The sequence below is a fragment of the Chlorocebus sabaeus genome, chromosome 2, assembly GCF_047675955.1.
Source record: "Chlorocebus sabaeus isolate Y175 chromosome 2, mChlSab1.0.hap1, whole genome shotgun sequence".
In the NCBI taxonomy this organism is placed as follows: Eukaryota; Metazoa; Chordata; class Mammalia; order Primates; family Cercopithecidae; genus Chlorocebus; species Chlorocebus sabaeus.
The window spans coordinates 88,457,531-88,470,775 of NC_132905.1; the positions used below are offsets into that span (position 1 = coordinate 88,457,531).

Here is a 13,245-nt window from a genome sequence, read left to right on the forward strand (position 1 = left end):
ACACCTGTGGTTTGCAAACTTTGGGAAGTGTCAGTATATGCCATTATCATGGTTATTAGTAGTAGTATTTGTTAAAAACCCTTCGAAGGCAATTTGTGACTTATATATAGTTAGTATTTTAATTTGGATATTCTCCAGTTATATGCAAAGATTAAAACTAGGCAGCTTCATTTTATAGAACTGGCACCTTTTATACGGCTATGGGGACTGCTTGGTGTCTGTAATTATTATGTATATTTGTTGCACTGAAATCAAACTTAAAGTCTCCCATATTTCAAGTGTTTTTGTTCTAAGCAGTAGGTACAGAAAACAATGACATAGTTGTGCCTAATTCTTTTTTTTTTTTTTTTTTTTTTTTTTTGAGACGGAGTCTCGCTCTGGAGTGCAGTGGCTGGATCTCAGCTCACTGCAAGCTCCGCCTCCCAGGTTTACGCCATTCTCCTGCCTCAGCCTCCCGAGTAGCTGGGACTACAGGCGCCCGCCACCTCGCCCAGCTAGTTTTTTTGTACTTTTTAGTAGAGACGGGGTTTCACTGTGTTCGCCAGGATGGCCTCGATGTCCTGACCTCGTGATCCGCCCATCTTGGCCTCCCAAAGTGCTGGGATTACAAGCTTGAGCCACCGCGCCGGCCAGTTGTGTCTAATTCTGTATAGTTCAGCACCCTCCACAGCTGTCAGTCTCTGATTTGATCTACCTTTACCAGACTGAACAGATCCTTGAATTTACTTTTGTGTATATCCTTCCTTCCTTGCTCACATTGGGAATCAGACTAATGCTGGAAAGATGCATCTTCAGACTTTATTGAGGAACTCCAGATTGAGACACGCTGGGATTGAGTCCGTGCTTAGAGAAGATGGATTAAATGGAAACAAAACAGGAGACATGTGCTTGGCATCTAATAGCAGTTGCTGAGAGTGATTCTGCTCTTGTAGTTGTGCCTGGATCGTTCGTATAAAGGCCACTCTTACCCGTTCTTCAAATTCATTCAGGGGAGGATAAACGTTTAACATTTTGACAATCTACTGGGTGCTGAGGGAGGTACACAGGGAGCAGATGGCCTCTGCATCCTCCTGAGTTTTCTTCTTTAATTGCAGGTGCTGGGCTGCTTGGATCAGGGGTTCCACAGTCTGAACTACTCCACTCTGGCTTCTTCCCCAAAGCCGGTCCCCAAGCTGATTTATATTGTACCTGAGTTGCCTGCCTGTGCTCCAAGAGCAGACGTCCTTCCACAGGAGCAGGTTGTTAAGAGTCACTGTGTTGATCATGTAGAAGTGCTGTTTGAACACCTCCAGGATGATCACAGGGTCCAAGCCCTGGTCACACAAGACTGTATGAAAGGCGTTCATCGGGCAGATGATAGCTTCCAGGCGGTATGAGTTATCCCCACCTGCCATGCTAGAGGAGAGCTTCCCGTAGCCAGTGGGCTTCACACCAGATAGACCCTGAATGCTCTCATTTTCCAACATGGCAGAAACTGTCATCGGCTGCAACACTCCCTCGGCAATTTTAATGAGCTGCTGGTAGATCTGAATGGGAAGGTCACACAGCACCTGACGGTGTTCGGTGAGGTCGAAGTTCTTAAGGCAGTGTTTGTTCTGCTTTGCAGTGTTCTGAGTCATGAAACCCTCATCCCTGCTGTACTGCTTCAGACGGTGAAGAAGGCGGCAGGTGTTGGATAACAAGAATGACATCATCTCAAAGTCATCTTTGTGCTTCTTCAGGACTTTCTTAATGCCGTTGATGGTGGAGGTCACCAGGGAGTGCGTCTAGGGATCATCGTTGGTGTAGTCCGCGTGCTGGATGCACATGTAGAGGATGTAGGCGGGGAAACAGGGCACTGCTCCTGACAGCGTCTTGGGCTTCAAGTCTGTCACCAGGTTCCGGATGAGGAGGGCCTCGCCCTCTTTGTGGTACTCCGACATGCCCTGGAAATCCTTCTCTTTCCGCTGGGCTGTGACCTGCCTGTTGAGCTCATGGCGCTTCCTCTCTCTCTGGGCCAACGCCTGGGCAGCTTCTAGGTCATGGGCTTTCTTCATGTAAACCTTCAGTTACTTTTAGAGCTTCCTCTCATTCTTTTCCTCTCACTTTATTTTTCACCACAGAACTTCTATCAGCTAGTATGTTGAATATTTTGCTTATTAACTTTATTTTCTTCTCCCTCAATTAGAATATTTGCTCCTTGAGTGGAAGGATTTGAGCCTGTTAGGTTCACTGCTGAATTTTAGGCTCCTGGAAGATACTCAGCATTCAATAGAGACCACTCAATAAATAGATGTCAAATAAATGAGTCTGTAAGTTCATCAATTTATTTGTCCATGTGCATTAACTTTTGCCCATATACATCCAATAACTCTTGTTATATGAAATCAGCTCTACTATTTGCTTCATGTAATACTTTCAAAATATAAGAGTGTATATAAATATATACAGAGATCATAGATCATATGTCATCATATATGACTGAGATACATACACATATGTATGACACATATAAATATATACACACACATTTATATGACTGATATGTATATATGTACATATATACCTTATATAAGTGGAATCAGGCAGTATTCAAACATTCAATTAGTAATGACTATAAGAGAAGGTTTAAAACTTCTGATAATTTAAGAGCAAGCATCACTACTAGTTTTTTGGGGAAAGATTACAAATAGGGATAGTGTGATAAAAGTGTACAGTATTATTTATATTTGTGCACTTAGATCCATGTTCAAACTTTGGCTCACCTATACATGTATAGCACATTTGAATATGTGCTACAATATGCCATTTATAAAGACTGAAAATAATAGTTCATAAACATTATTATTTATTTAGCAGCCTCATGAGCTTGGTTTCAAAAATACCTGAGTTACATAGCATAATCCTAATGATGGAGAACAGATCAGTGGCTGCCAAGGGTTAGGGTTGGTTGGAAGATGTGATTAGTGAGGGATAACATGAAAACATGTTGCACTTTCTTTGTGGTGATAGGGCAGTTCTGCATCCAGATTATGGTGATGGATACATAAATCCACACTTCATACATCTATACACACATCACACATACATTCACACACACCTGTACATGTAAAATCCTTTGAAATATGAATAGTGTCTGAACCTGAGTTAATGGTATGGAAACAATGTCAATTTCCTGATTTTGCAATGTACTAGGTTGAGTTAGAGATAATCATTGGGGAAAGTTGACTGAAAATAACGCGGTCATTCTTTTTAATATTTTTGTAACTTCATATGAGTTAAATTATTTTAAAAGAAAAGATATTAAATACAAAAACCTGAAAGTTCAAAAATCAAAGCCCATATGACTTTGGATATATTATTTGATTTCTTTCATAGACCTTGATTTCTTCACCTGTAAAAATGGAATAATAGTATGATTCATATCTCATTATTGTCATGCTTAAATCATACCATTTAAGTGCCTATATACATATACACACACACACATCTATATATATGACTGACTTAGGTCTATGACTTAAGATGTGGAAATTGGAATTTACCAGAACATTTGTGAATTGATTTGTTCTTATGTTTCACCAACTGTCATGGTAAAGGACACCTTAGCTCTAGTACATAGTACGAAAATACATAAATGCTTCTATTTGCCATAAATTTCTCTTGGTTAAGCTTTATAGAATTTTTTTTGTTTATGACACAGAAATATGACCACAAAGTACGTATGTACCACAATATAAATTTCATGTATTTTGTCTCTTTGTATTATGTTTTCTTTCCATTTACCTCTTTTCAAGCTAACAGTTCCTCATCTCCTCATACAGTGGGCCTTGCAAGCACTGACTTCTTTAGACAATCATGTTCTTTTAACTGGAATCCACAGATAAAGTTATGAAAGCATGGAAAAAGATGAAGAACCTTGACTCCTTCCCCTCTCTATCCCCCATTGAATTCGATTCGGCCCAAACTTGTATTTGTTTGGTTCTTCTGGAAAAGAAAATATAGTCATTACCCTCAATAAATATACAATCTAGTTAGGGAGATAGGACTTCAGAGTAGGATTTCTTAGTTTTGATTTTGATTATCTTCAGATATTTGGAAAGACCCAAATGCTTTGTGGACTGCAGGCAGTATGAGTGGAAAACAAAAGTAATACATGTTACTTATGACTTTATTATAATGTTAGAATTGTCAATAGTTAACACTTACTGAAGGAAGATTTAAATTGAATATTTCTAAATGGGAAAATTTTAAAAAGCAGGTGAATCAATAAAGTTTAGGACCCAGAATCTACTGAGATAAAAACTCAATGAGAATTAATTCTCTATTGGTGTTGTAGCAATTCTTGAGGTTATTTTTGAGGACTCACATGAGAGCTAAACAATAAAAAAGGGCTGAGACCATTTCAAGGGATGGAGAACACCTTCCTTTCTTGTTCAGATGATGCTCTGAGACATTGCCATTTATTTTTAAACAAACTTCCACTTAGGAACTTTAAAACCACCTATAAACCAATAGCCACAAAATAAGTGAGGAACTCAGTGTCTTAAGCATTATTGTTCTGCCAGACACAGTACTGGGCACTTATATAAATGCTACGATTTAAGCATGACAATAATGAGATAGGAATTGTACTATTATTCCAGTTTTACAGGTGAAAGAAATCGAGGTCTACAAAATAAATAACATGTTCAAATTCATAAGGGCTTTGATTTTAGAACTTTTGAGATTTTTTTGTTTAATACCTATTATTTTTAAATAATTCAGCTCAACTCAGAAGAAGTTAAAAAATACTAAAAAGAATGACCGTGTTATTTTCAGCCAGCTTTTCCCAATGATTATATCTAACTTAACCTAGTACGTTGCCAAAATCAGGAAATTGATATTGTTTCTATACCATTAACGCAGGTTCAGACCCTATTCATATTTCGCAGGATTTTACGTGTACTCTTGTGTAGGTGTGTGTGAGTGCATGTGTGATGTGTGTATAGATCTATGAAGTGTGGATTTATGTAACCATCACCATAATCTGGATGCAGAACTGCTCTGTCACCACAAAGAAAGTGTAACATGTTTTCAGGTTATCCCTCACTAATCACATCTTCCAACCAACCCTAACCCTTGGCGGCCACTGATCTGTTCTCCATCACTAGGATTATGCTATGTAATTGAAGTATTTTTGAAGCCAAAGCTCATGAGGTGGCGAAATAAATAATAATGTTTTATAAAATGTTATTTTCAGTCTTTATAAATGGCATATTGTAGCACATATTCAAATGTGCTATACATGTGTAGGTGGCAAAGTTTGAACATGGATCTAAGTGCACAAATGTAAAAAATACTGTACGCTTTTATCACAGCATCCCCATTTGTAATCTTTTTCCCCAAAAGCTAGTAGTAGTGATGTTTGCTTTCTCTTATTTAAACTATCAAAATTATAGTCATTACTAATTGAAAGCATGTTTGAATAATGCCTGATTCCTCTTACATAAGGTATCTAAAATAGTTAAACTCCTAGAAACAGAGTAGAATACTGGTTGCCAGGGACTGGAAGGAGGGGAAATGGGGGTTGCTGTTCAATGGGTATAAAATTCAGTTATAACAGATGAATAAGTTCTGGAGGTATGCTGTCAACAGAGCACCTATAGTTAACAAGATTGTATTGTGCAGTTAAAAATTTATTAAGAGGATATGTCTTAGGTTAAACGTACCTACTTCACTAACAGAAAAAAGCATGGAATATCTTATGCATAAAAATTACATATATGCCTGAATTTCACATTACGTTTCACAAATTGAACTGGTGCTGAAAGGTATTTTTATATTGAAAAACATCTAGCTGAAGGAGAAGTTACAAATGAGGGATCATTCATAAATAAAATATCCTAGGGACTGCTGTTTTTCTATTTTGAATGCCCTCCACAATTAGTCTTACTAATTATGTTGACTCAATGCAAAATAATGATTTCTCAAGAGACAATAGAGAGTAGAGAATAAGTCCATTCTTGAGAAAATTTGTAGTTAAAGTAATTTTTCATCCTCTTTTCTTATTTAAACCTCAAGTACTCTCTGCCACTCTCTGGCTTCTTTTCTAGTGTAAAATATGCCAGCTATCCAGAGAGTCAGGGCTTTCTCTAACCACTCCTCCCTAGAGATGTCAATGACTTTTACTCAGCTAGACTGTCTAGTTGTCTGTCTTCATATCAAATTCGCAAGACCTGTGGACCATTCTCTTAGGCCCTTGCGGGGCAGTGCATAATATATTCCATGCTAATTATCTAATGAAGTTCACTAAATTAATATTTTATTATACCACATAAAATATTCTTAGATCTAACAGTACAAAAATTTCCAATTTATGGGCCGGGCACGGTGGCTAGCACCTGTAATCCCAGCACTTTGGGAGGACGAGTTGGGCAGATCATGAGGTCAGGAGATCTAGACCATCCTGGCTAACACTGTGAAACCTCTACTAAACATAGAAAAAAAGCTGGGAATGGTGGCAGGCCCCTACCTGTAGTCCCAGCTACTTGGGAGGCTGAAGCAGGAGAATGACACAAACCCGGGAGGTGGAGCTTGCAGTGCGCCCAGATCAGGCCACTGCACCCCCCCCAGGTGACAGAGTGAGATTCCGTCTCAAAAAAAGAAAATCCAATTAAGTCACTCCTTTGAATTACATCTAAAGGCTAATTTAAAGAGGGTATCACAAAAATAGAAATGATAGCGACAGAAAATGGTCCCAATCTTCACTGCACTGTTGCTGAGACCACCTTGCCACTCATCATTATAGAATGCCTTTCAGGTAACATAAAAAGAGCCAGTGTTAAAATCGAACCTTAGTATACCCATGTGTAACAGGCAGGACCTCTATTATTATTCATAGTTTGCAGATGAAGCAGTTAGATTCGGCCCAGGTCACTGGCTTATTAAATGACAGGCTAAGACAGAACCAAGTTTTATTCTCAAATAAGACCATAAAGAAGAGGATTGATCCAAATGAATTATAAACGTTTCTTACAGCCCCAGTAACAATAATTGATAAGCTAATGATTTCTTTAATAAAAATCTGATAGGGCAAGTAGAATGTAACAGAATCAACATGATCTGTTAATCAGATTTGGGTAGTAGTTGGTAGCTAAATTTTGGATACTCATGAACATAAAGATGACAATATTTATGACTATAAAGATGACCATTCCACAGTTTCAGAATTTCTACAGAGAAAGAGATGAAGGAACTTTCTGAAGTGATTGAAACTGTGTGAAGATGAATTATTTGATTGATAAACTGCTATCATTCTAAATTGACTTTGATTTCTGAAAAAAAAGTCCATAAGGATGTAATATGTATTGAATGGAAATCATGTTTTGTTTTTCCATTTTTTACCCAATAAAAATAATCAGAAAAACAGATTTTTTTTAAAAAAAAGAAAAGATGACAATAATAGACAATGGAGACTACTAGAGGCAGGAGGGAGGGCAGCCAGGGTTGAAAAACTACAGGGTACTAAGCTTCATACCTGCATGATGAGCTCCATCATACCCCAAACCTCAGCATGGCACAAAATACCCAGGAAGCAAACCTGCCTGCATACCCCCTGTATCTAAAATACAATTTGAACTTAAAAAAAAAAAAAAACTAAAAAATAAAGCATATCACTACTATTTGAGTAAAACATTATTTTAATTTGGGCTGCCATAACATATTTCCATAGACTAGGTAGTTTAAATGAAAGAAATATACCTTCTCACAAGTCTAGAGGCTAGATGTGTCCAAGATCAAGGTGCTATCAAGTTGGTGTCTTCTCCAGCCTCTCTCATTGGCTTGTAGAGGGCTATCTTTTCCACGCATCTTCCCTTCGTCTTCCCTCTGTACCTGTTTGTGTTCAAATTTCCTTTTTAGCTTAACTTAGCTTTACCTCTTTAAAGACCATGTCTCCAAATACTGTCACTGTATTTTAGGTACTGGGAGTTAGGAACTCAGCATATGAATTTTGAGTGAACACATAAGGCAAGGGTGAAATAGAGCGATTATTTAAAAGGCTATTGGATTAGCCAAAGGAAAAATGTTTTCTAATTGGACTAGAACACGGGTTATGAGATTCAGTAATTATAAAAGTTATATAAAGAAAGGAATTATACTGCTCATCAATGTTTTTTCATGAACTCCTCCAAACATTTTAGATTCCTTACTGTTTTCCCCCATGTTAACTATAATCCATGCATTAGGTCACCCAACTGGATATTCAAAAGATAGAGTTCCATGTTGGTGTGTCTGGTTCCAAAGATCACATTCTGTCCTTCATAGCGTGCTTCCTGGAGGTTGACTTTTATCCTCCTAGAGTTATTTAATAGTAAGTGAATAAATATATGTTAATTAGGAAGCCTTTGATCATAGAGTGATTATATATGTTTTCCTAAATATTATAATGTATATTTACTTTGCTTTTATGTAGAATACATATCAGTAGTAACTAGAATTGAGGCTTTTTGTAGAAGAGTTCTTTAGTCTCTATTGTTTATCGGGTTTTATAATAAATACTGTGAGGAATCAGAAGTGACTGTCTTTGCTTTGAGGGAATTTCCCATGATGTTGAGAAGAAAGGTAATATGCACACACAAATACGGTATTTGCCATGAACCAAATGAGTTAGCTGACAAATCGTGCTAGAGGAGTTCAGATGAAGAAAACAGACAATCACCCCAGGCTTAGAAAAAGTAAAAATGGATGAAGCTTCACTTCCAAGAATCTACAAATCCAATTTTAAAAAAGACAAATCCTAATAATACCATGTTACAAAAGTAGACTTCTTTTATTCTAGGTAGGCAAGGGTCTTCTTTTCTGAAGTCCTGTGTGAATCTCAGTCTTACAGTTTTAGGTTTCCAAAGATTGCTATTATATAAAAACACAGAGAGCATCCTGTGTTTTTCCTTCCTAGCAGTCTTCACATTTTCATTTTGTTTGTTTTTTTAACAGCAGCATCGGCTGGTAATTGGCAAGCATCAGGAAAGCAGGGATGGCTTGTATCTGTTTTCATTCTATTTTCACTCCTTCAGCACATAGAAAATATAGTGAGAAAGAAGTCAGTAGATCAGGTTCAAAGGCATAAAATGTGGCAAGAATAGCAATCAGGTAAGACATTTGTGTACAATGAGATGATTGCAGGGTAGTTTTAAAAGTCATTTCCCTGATGAAAATATGGACTGTTGTGCACACTATTTCATAGACTTTGTGTTTGTTAAAGGTCTTAACCAAAAATTATCAAAGATTTCTCATATTAATAAATATCAATAACATCATATTAATGGCTCCATAAAGACCTTATTCTGTGATTGTATCAGAATTCAACAAGTGCCCTATTGCTGAACACTTAGACTCTTTCTGATTATTTCTTTACCAAAAATGCTATATTATGTATTTTTGTATGTACTTTTAAGATATGAAATTGGTAGGGCAAGAGATGTGAATAAATGTAAGGTCTTTGATAAATCCTGTCAGAATTCTCTCCATAGAGGGTATGATAAAGCATCTTCTCATTTGAAGGAACAAGAATAACTGCTGTGTACTTCTGAGACTTCCAGTACTTTTTTGGTTTTAAGTTTTGTTGTTGTCTATTTGGTTTTTTGGAGGTTTTCTGTTTTGTTTTATAAGTAGGTTTCAGTATTACTTAGTGATCAGTCATGGTGGATATTTGAAGAATAATTTCTCTCTTTCGGATTATTCCTCTAACACTACAGGCAAGTATCACTGTGTTCTTTCTCTAAAGGAAAATATAAAGCATAGACAAATTAAATGATGCTCAGATTCTAAAACTTTGAAAACACAACAATGGAGAAAACAAATAAAAAGTTTGTAGCTACTCAATGATGAACATTGAGTGAATCCCAGCATGCCCATTTTTGCATTGAATGAAAAAAGACACAGCAGGTTCCTTTGGAACATCAAAGTGAGAAAATTGACTACAGCTTTAACAGCCTTCAAAGAAATTTTGGCAGAATGAAAAAGTATGCATAATTGAGAAAAGTACCCTAATCTGTAGAATAAAATAGGTACAAAAAAGAGGCTAAACAAAATTGCTGCTGCCTCTTCTTTTCACAACAGTTTTCCACCTGTCCCTGACTGCTGTGTTTAGGGAATCCAAGTTTAGAGCTGAAAAAAATAGGAGGTTGGAGAGTTTAGGACGAAGGCAGTGTAGGGCTGTGTAAATTGCAGAGAACTTGGAGCCCGGAGACTTGAGCAGCATGCAACTGTGGGCGGTCTATGAAATCGGGGATCCTGGCTTTAAATCCCAACTCAGACGTGTACTAATCCTATGATCCCAGGCAAATACCATATCCCCTCTTTGACTCAGTTTCTACATTTTTAAATAGAGATAAAAATAGTGCCTTACAGTTGGGCGCGGTGGCTCAAGCCTATAATCCCAGCCCTTTGGGAGGCCGAGGTGGGCGGATCAGGAGGTCAGGAGATCGAGATCATCCTGGCTAACACGGTGACACCCCATCTCTCCTAAAACTGCAAAAATTTAGCCGGGCATGGCGGGCGCCTACAGTCCCAGCTACTCAGGAGGCTGAGGCAGGAGAATAGTGTGAACCCGGGAGGCGGAGCTTGCAGTGAGCCGAGATCGCGCCACTACACTCCAGCCCGGGCGACAGAGCGAGACGCCGTCTCAAAAAAATAAATCAATAAAATAATAAAAACAGTGCCTTACTTTCTCAGTGCCCGACTCATATTATTTATTAAATATTAGCCACTGTTTTATTATATAACTAGATTGGAACTGGACACGTCACCTTACTTTGTGTCTCAATTTCTTCAACTGTAAAATGAAGTAGTTAGACAATGTGAGCATGTGATATCACAAGCAGATGTGAAAGTCTGTGGTCCTGTCAGAACAGCTTAGAGTAGGTTTGGAAATTATTTGAAACCAGCAAAGTGAATGTGAAAATAAAGAATTCGAAGCACAGTAGTGGAGAAAAGGAGAGAGGAGAAATAAGAAAAGACACTTTTACAGAAAGATTTTTTATATCTGCATTTATCATCTGAAGCTATAATTATATCAAATATATGATTGATTGCATAGGCAATAAAGTTACTCTAAAACAGTCATTTGTGCACTGCAAGAAGAGTGGCTTTTTCCAACTTCCTTTTGTAAGCCAAAAAGTGAATGAGTCAGATCTCAAGTGATTTAGAGATTTTGTTTTGCAAGGTGGAGGATACTTGCAAAGGGAAAATAGGAGGTTGGAGAGTTTAGGACATAGGCAGTGTAGGGCTGTGTAAATTGCAGAGAACTTGGAGCCGGAAGACTTGAGCGGCATGCAACTGTGGGTGGGCTATGAAATCGCGGAGCCTGGCTTTAAATCCCAACGCAGACATTTACGAATCCTATGATCCCAGGCAAATACCATATCCCCTCTTTGGCTCAGTTTCTACATTTTTTAATAAAGATAAAAATAGTGCCTTACAGCCGGGAAAAAGAAGCACAAGTCACAAGTAGGCGGTGTCCCGTGCTTTTTCTAAAGAGGGCTTCGGGAACTTCAATATTTAAAGGAGAAAGAGCAAGCAGGCAGGAAATTAAAACCGGGGAGGAAAAGAAAGAGAGAGGGTAGGCAAGGAAGCTAATCGCTGCATTCTTGCGAGGCTCTGATTAGTTCTCACTGAGTCTATATGTTACATGTGGCAAAAAAAAGGAGGAAGGAGTCAGTTGTGCATTCATCCTCGCTCTCAGTAAATCTGCATTTTACATAAGTTAAAGTAAGCATGTGAAATCACAGCTATCTCTTTGGGAACAAAAGGATGGCAGTTTTTGCATGACTTAGGTTCCAAGCTTAATTTTTCTTTGTCATAGTGAGTTTGGGGTCCTGAGATTTTATTTTCCTTTCACACTTTCTCCCAATATAAAGCTTCCTCATAGATGCCTTCTTTTTTCAAACATTTACAACCCTCATGGTTTTCTCTCCTTTTAAGGACAGAAAACCATAATACTGTGTAATAATCTTATCTGTCTTAAATACAAGACTGCTTAGGATTCACTTAAAATTTAAAAATGGCACCACATTCCTGGTTTTCAGCTGGATTGTGATTTCAACCACAAATCAGAGCTTTTTTACATTGAGTATGAGTTTCACAGACCCAGTAAAGTGGAAATATAGACTTTTTCTTAAGACAGTGTTATGACAGTCAAAAGAATCATGGCCAAACTTAATCACCTGTTGTAAACATCATTGCAGTTTTTTACTGAACTATCAGACACTTTCCAGGGCTTATCACAACGTATACTCTAAGTAAATATTATGGGTCCAGGCACACTGGCCCAGGCCTAGAATCCCAATGCTTCGAAAGGCCAAAGCAGGAGGATTGCTTGAGGCCAAGAGTTTGAGACCTGCCTGGCCAACATACCACAACCCCATTGCTAAAAAAAATGTTTTTTTTTAATTAGCCAAGCATGGTGGCAGGTGCCTGTAGATCTAGCTACTTGGGAGGCTGAGATGGGAGGATCACCTGAGGCCAGGAGTAAGGTTACAGTGAACTATGTTCACACCACTGCACTCCAGCCTGGGTGACAGAGTGACACCCTGATTCTAAAAATAAAAAATAAACACACATATATACATAAATAAGTATTATGGAATCAACAAATAAATAAATTGAATAAATGATTGAGTAAAATTACTTGGTAATGAGGCCTTTCTTGTCTATCCTTATACAAAAAAAATCCCCAGGCCCCAACATCCCCCTTGCTATTCATATTTTCCTCCATACTATTCGTAGTCATGATGTACTACATATGTATTTATTTATGGTTTTGCTGCTAGAATGTAAGCTCCATGATAGAAGAGACGTTGTTGGTGTTTTCCTTTGTATTTTTTTCACTGCTTAATTCCCAGTGCGTACAGTAAGCACACAATAAATATTTACTGTATGGCTATTTAAGCAAGTCACTTCCCTCAATTTCTTCAAATTATTTCTGTCACTTTGAAGGTAAAATCTCTCTTCTATACATCATTTTTCCTTCAATCTCCACTTTTAATATCCGTCACCGGCGAACTTAACAAGTCTGCTCTTTGTCCAGGTCAACAATGAGAATTTTTAAGCACTTTATTCAATAAGTACTGAGTGCTCGTCAATAATGGACACTCTACTATACATTTCTGCCTTACTTGTGGAATGTATTCAATGTAATTATGCCACACACATAGACTTCCAGATCCTTGTGTCAAACTTACTTTCCTTGGCTTTGTGGGAGAACACGTACTCTTATGAAGCTCA

General features: G+C 37.8%; 1 pseudogene; it reads right to left on the minus strand.

The window, feature by feature from the left end:
- Positions 1 to 326: 326 nt before the first annotated feature.
- Positions 327 to 2,072, minus strand: LOC103218379 (unconventional myosin-Vb pseudogene; annotated as a pseudogene).
- Between the last annotated feature and the right edge of the window lie 11,173 nt (positions 2,073 to 13,245).